Genomic DNA, 6,402 nt, shown 5'->3' on the forward strand with positions numbered 1-6,402 from the left:
GTAGCATTGTTGTTGGAGTTAAGGTTGTGGCATCTCTGATCTTGCCGTTGGTCTTGTTGGTTTCCCCATCCAAAGTTGGGGTGATTTCTCCATCCAGAGTTGTAAGTTTTGGAGTATGGATCATGGACTTGTCTAGGTAAATTTCCAACATAGTTGGCTTGCTCCCAGTCACCTTCTTCTCCTATGTTTACTCCTTCTTGAGCTGATAATGAGGTGATGGCTGCTGCAACTTGGTTCTCCTCCACCTTCTTGGTAAGATCTGCTAGCTGCTTGGTGATCATCTTGTTTTGAGCTAACAATGTATCCATGTGGTTCAGCTCCATTACTCCTCTGGTGTTACTTCTTTCGGGGGCATAGAAGTAGTCATTTTCAGCAACTGTTTCAATGACATCTATGACTTCTTCAATGGTTTTCTTCTTGTTTAGGGAGCCTTCTGATGAATGATCCACAGCCTTCTTTGACTCATAGGAAAGACCTTCATAGAAGATGTGAAGTTGAACCCACTCATTAAACATCTCTGGTGGGCATCTCCTTGTTAGGTCTTTGAATCTCTCCCATGCTTCATAAAGTGTCTCACCATCTTGTTGTCTAAAAATTTGCACCTAATTTCTTAGCCTATTGATCCTTTGAGGAGGGTAAAATCTTGCTAAAAACTTGTTCACCGCTTCTTCCCAATTAGGGTAAAATCAAGCCATTTGGATGCCTTGTCCCTAAGTGAAAAAGGGAACAAGAGCAACCTATAGACATCTGGATGGACTCCATTGGACTTCACTATGTCACAAATCCTGATGAAGGTAGTTAAGTGTTGGTTAGGATCTTCTTGAGCACCTCCTCCAAATGAGCAATTATTTTGCACAAGAGTGATGAGCTGGGTTTTAGCTCGAAATTGTTGGCATGTATGGTGGGCTTCTGAATGCTGCTTCCACAGTTTCCTGCATTAGGATTGATATAGGATCCTAAAACTCTCCTTTCTTGCCCAGCCCAGTTTGCATGGCCTTCTCTGACATGATTATGAGCTTCTTCTTCATGAATGTTCTCCAAATTCTCTTCCATGTTGGGTTCAAAATACTCTTCTTCTCCTTCCTCAGCACCAATAATCCTTTTCCCTCTTGCTTCCCTTCTTAGTCTCCAAAGGGTTCTTTCAGGTTCTGAATCAAAGGATGTTGAAACCCCTTCTCTTCTCCCTGTCATACAACAAACAGATTGCATAACAGGAGATAAAATGAAAAAACTATTCTTGTTAGAGTAATTGTTAGTGTGAGTGATACAAATTATCAAACAGTTAGTGGGTTAGTGAGCAGAATTATAATCAAAGGAGGAAAGAACAAAAAATAAAAGAGGGTGCAGGGGGTGAGGAAGAAATTAAAATAAACTAAAAGAAATTAACTGAATAAACTAAACAGAAAGAAAAAATGCTCAATCTAGTGATCTTCAAACTTAATCATTGTTGATTCAAAATCAATCCCCGGCAACGGCGCCATAAACTTGATGCATGAAAACTTGTCTCTCAACAAATTTTCCTTCGGCAATTATACCGAATTGTCGTCAAGTAAAACTCACAATAGAGTGAGGTCGAATCCCACAAGGATTGATTGGTCAAGCAATTTTAGTTAGAAGAATATGCTAGTTGAGCTAAATAGATTTTAGATTGAGATGCAGAAATTTAAATGACTGGAAAGTAAATAACAGAAATTAAAGTGCAGAATCTTAAATGGGGATTTGGGGAAATGAGCATGAAATTAAATGGCAGAAAGTAAAGAGAATGGGTAAGATCAGAAATGAAGAAATCATTGGGTTCAGGAGATGTTGCATTCTCCGGATCAAGTTCATTTTCATCTTTTCCTCAATCAATGCATTCATTGATCTCCTTGGCAATCTTAAAGTCATTGGATCCCAATTCCTTGGCAATACAATCTCTCTAAGCTTGAACAATTGCCCAATTCCTCGATTTAATTGCTCATGGGAAGAGATGAAGTGTGGTCACTGATTATACCACATGTATTTCTAAATCAAAGTGTTGGGAGGATTACATGTCACTATATCCGCCCAAACCCCAATTTGGTCCAACATGAGAAAGCATTTCTAGCATGATCTCCTCATCCCTTTTCCAAGGCTCAAAGGAGATCCAATTATGGAGAGTTTCTTTTCCAAGACAACTAACCAATTGAATTAAGATCGAAAGCTTTCTAGTAAGATCAAGAGAAAAGAAAGAAGAAGAAGAATGAAAACTATAATTGATCCATCAAATTACAACAGAGCTCCCTAACCCAATGAAAGGGGTTTAGTTGTTCATAGCTCTAGAAATGAAAAATGACAGAAAAGAAGAACCCATGCTAAAAGTGGAGAAAAGTAAATCTATAGAGAGTAGTTCCCAAAAGTGCCAATCTTCTCTATAGTTCAAAACTACTCCTATATATACTACTCCTCTTGATTTTCTAGTGAGTTCTTCAAGTCTTGGATGTGTGTTTTGGATCTTGAGTTGAAGCAGTTCTCATCTTTAGTGGGCCCAACTTGCAGAGAAATATGAATTAGGCCTTGGGTATTTAGTAAGATTTAACGTTGATTGCCATTGTGGGTTCGAGAACGTTATTGGCAATCACTTTTTCCACTAAGGTTCCAACCTCATATATTCACGTTAAATCCAACGTTCGTGGTCTTAACGTGACCACTAACGTTGCTTTCTCAAAACTTGGCTAACGTTATTGGGACTCACTTTTCCCAATAACGTTGGCTTAAACCCCTTCGCAAACGTTAAGGGAATCACTTTTCCCATTAACGTTGCTTAGTGCCCCTATGTTCCCACGTTAGAGTCCATGTTAGTATAGCTAACGTGACTCTTAACGTAGGTGTGATCCACCTTCGAGAGCGTTAGTGACACTCACCTTTGTCACTAACGCTCCAAATGCCACATTCTCCATGTTGGAACTCACGTTAACTAAGTTAACGTGGCTCTTAACGTAGTAGTGATGCCACCTTCCAACATTAGTGACAAAAGTGAGTGTCACTAACGTTGGCTCTTTGATCTCAACTCCACGTTAACTTTCACGTTAATAGTCTTAACGTGAAAGTTAACGTAGGCAATGCTAGATGGTCTAACGTTAGTGACAAAAGTGAGTGTCACTAACGTTGGCTTTTGTTTCCTCTTCCACGTTAGAGTTCACGTTAACTAAGTTAACGTGACTCTTAACGTGGATCATTGCCAAGTTCTCCAATGTTAGTGGTGTTCACTTTTACCATTAACGTTGGAGTTCCTTTTTCTTCTACGTTAACTACCACGTTAACTTAGTTAACGTGGCAAGTAACGTGAGCTTTGGATGGCTTCGCAGGCGTTATTGATAATCACTTTTCTCATTAACGTTGCAAGCTTTACCATTCCACGTTAGTGTTCATGTTAACTAGGTTAACGTGAATACTAACGTGGTTCTTCCTTGCTTCCTTTGCCCTGAAAACAAGCAATTAAAGTGCATCAAAGCTCTAGCCAAAGTCATGAAATTATGCATCATCATATTATCATGAAATTCTAGCAAAATACTCATGAAATTATGCAAAGTTCACAAAAGTTGCTTAAATCAAGGTGTAAGTGTAATTTCATCCAAAACTTACCTTATTTACTATAAAAATGCATGAAACTACCCTAAAACAGTAAAGAAAAGGTTAGTGAAACTGGCCTAGATGCCATGGCATCACCTAGCACTTTTGGTTTAAGTCCTTAAGTTGGAGATTTGGGAAGCTCATTGTCAAGGTGGCTTATGCTTGTACTCATCCTTGAATCTCCAAGGATCTTTGCTTTTCGATTGGTTGTCAGAAATTCCAACCATCTTCACCAAGCTTGACTGAAGTTCTACCCAAGATATGAGCTCCCACAGTTGGTCTTCATGCTTCGATCTGGGATCCCATATCTTGTTTTCATACCCGTCTTCAAGTTGATCGTCATGATTTTTTCATTTGGGTGGTTGACACATAGAATTCTCTTTAGCACACCAAAGTCTCCTCCTAGACCCACACAAAGTAGCATTCTTCCAATCATGGTCCCTATGCTTTGAAAGTTGGACCTTAATGAGCCTTATACCACATTTTCGACTACTATATAACTCCCTTTTACTTTTAGTTCTATAAAGAGCTCTAAGTTGCCCATCCGTTTCAATCCAACCAAATTCAAGTGAGAAAGTGGAGCTTAAGGGTAAGAATTTCACCCACTTGAATGTTGTGTTGGCTACTGAGTTAGGAAGAGGAACTTCCCCACACTTAGATAGTGCGAGGTCTACTCCCTTATGCTTATCCTTAGTGATTTCCACCTCCTGACAACTGTCTTCAACTTCTCCTTGCTCGGTAACTTCTTCCAATTCCTCTCCATCATTAATCAAGTCAAACTTTGGAGGTTGTGTGAAATCTACTTTAACGTCGGCTTCACATTCATTGAAAGAGTCTTCAACAATGTCATCAATGTTACTTGATGGGGAGTTGTCTTCAATAACTTCAAGTTCAAATTCCATGGGGGAGGATTCCATTTTAGATAAGAATTCATTAATGATGGAATCTTCCTCTTGATTACCCTCTTCAAAGCCTCCAACTATGATATGCTTCGGAGGTTGTTGAAGTTCCCATGGTGGTTTCGCATCTCCTAAATCTTTAACCACTTCCTCCTCTTCTTCAACAATCATGGCTTCCACCAATTGTTCCAATACAAAATCAAACTCCTCATTCTCCACCAGATTTTTCAATCTCTCCTTTATGCTATGTTCTTCTTTTGATCCTTCACATGTGGCAATGGAAGTGCCTTGAGTGCATAGGTATCGAGAGGCTAAAGTTTTTACTACCTTCATCTAGGTGACCATGGATTCTTGTACCTCCCTTTTCATCTCTTCTTGCTCTTGAAGGAATAAAGTGAGAGAATCATCCATCAAGGCTTGGGATGGTTTGGAGGGTTCATCATTTTGTAGGGAGGATTCATAATAGAAAGGTGGTTCTTCTTGGTGAGGGTATGAAGGTGGTTCTTGGGAGTAATTGTGATGGAATTGTAGCGGTTCTTCTATGTATGGTTCATGTTACTCATAAGGTGATTCGTATGGTGAATAAGGATTAGGGTCATATAATGGCATTTGGTAAAAAGGGAGTTGTGAGTATGGTTGAAGGCTATGTTGAGGAGGTGGTCCATAGGCATGTGGTGATGGTTGGTGACACGTACAACAAGGGCTACCGCATCTATTAGATTGATATGTATTAGGATTGGAGTTATACCTATATGAGACCGGAGGTTGTTGCCAATAGGAGTGATCAATTCCTTGAGGCTCCTCCCATCTTTGATCGTTCCATCCTTGATACATGCTATCATTGAGGTTCACAATTCCTACAACACAATCAGAACCAAACTCATAGCCAAGAGAGTGAGAATTCATAGTGGGAAAATGAAATAAAATTATCAAAGTCCTAAAAACTAACAAAAGCTAGCAACAAACAAAAGACACACATATTCACAATATTCACATATATACAATAACCAATAACAAGGCACACAATTGCAGATTCTCCGGCAACAGCGCCATTTTGATGATTCGAAATTTTGATGGTATAGAATTTCACAATAAGATCTTGTTGCAAGTATAGTTTCTAAACCAACTAAAATTCTTTCATACAAAAATTTGTTTGTCACAAGTATAAACCCCTAAAATTAATAACCGAAGTATTCAAACCCCGGGTCGTTCTCCCTAGGAATTGCAATAAAGCATTCTTGTTATTGGTTATGAAGTATGTTTGGGGTTTTTGAGATAAGAAACAAGAATTGTAAATTACAAAAGAAATAAACTAACTAGAAAAGCTCTTGGCAAAGTATGAGAACTGGAAATCCTATCCTAGCTATCTTTATCAATTGTGATGAGAATTGTTCATTGCTTCCACTTAGTTAACCTCTAACCATGGAGGAAAGTCAAGTGGATGGATTTACTTGAGTCCACAAGCCCTAGCCAAATTTCCAAGGGAAAGACTAGCTTTAGTGGCATTCAAGTCAATTAGCAACTTCTAATTATCAATCAACAAAAGAGTTAGATAACTCAAGAGTCACTAATTACTCAACCAAAGTCAAGAGGAACAAAACCTACCTCATAACTAGAAGAAACATTTCAACAAACACAAAGAAGGAAATAAAGGCAAACATTATTAATTGCAAGAATTAAAGGAATCTACAACTAAAAAAGCAAGAGATTAACAATAGAATGGCAAAAGAATTATGAAACAACAAAAAACGTACCAATTGCATTAAGAAGAAGTGTAGATCTACAAAAGAATTCATAAACTACAACTAACAATACAAAGAAACTACAAGGGAAGTAGAATACTACAACTACAAGGGAACAATTAAAGATGAAAAAGGAAATTAGAAAAGAAGAAGAAGTATATCTAGATCTA

General features: G+C 38.3%; 1 non-coding gene across 1 annotated transcript; it reads left to right on the plus strand.

The window, feature by feature from the left end:
• Positions 1-509: 509 nt before the first annotated feature.
• Positions 510-617, plus strand: LOC127740220 (small nucleolar RNA R71). The gene has a single exon (XR_008000901.1). It is a non-coding gene; the product is annotated as a small nucleolar RNA R71 (small nucleolar RNA).
• Positions 618-6,402: the final 5,785 nt, after the last annotated feature.

This window comes from Arachis duranensis, chromosome 6 (assembly GCF_000817695.3).
Source record: "Arachis duranensis cultivar V14167 chromosome 6, aradu.V14167.gnm2.J7QH, whole genome shotgun sequence".
Taxonomy (NCBI): domain Eukaryota; kingdom Viridiplantae; phylum Streptophyta; class Magnoliopsida; order Fabales; family Fabaceae; genus Arachis; species Arachis duranensis.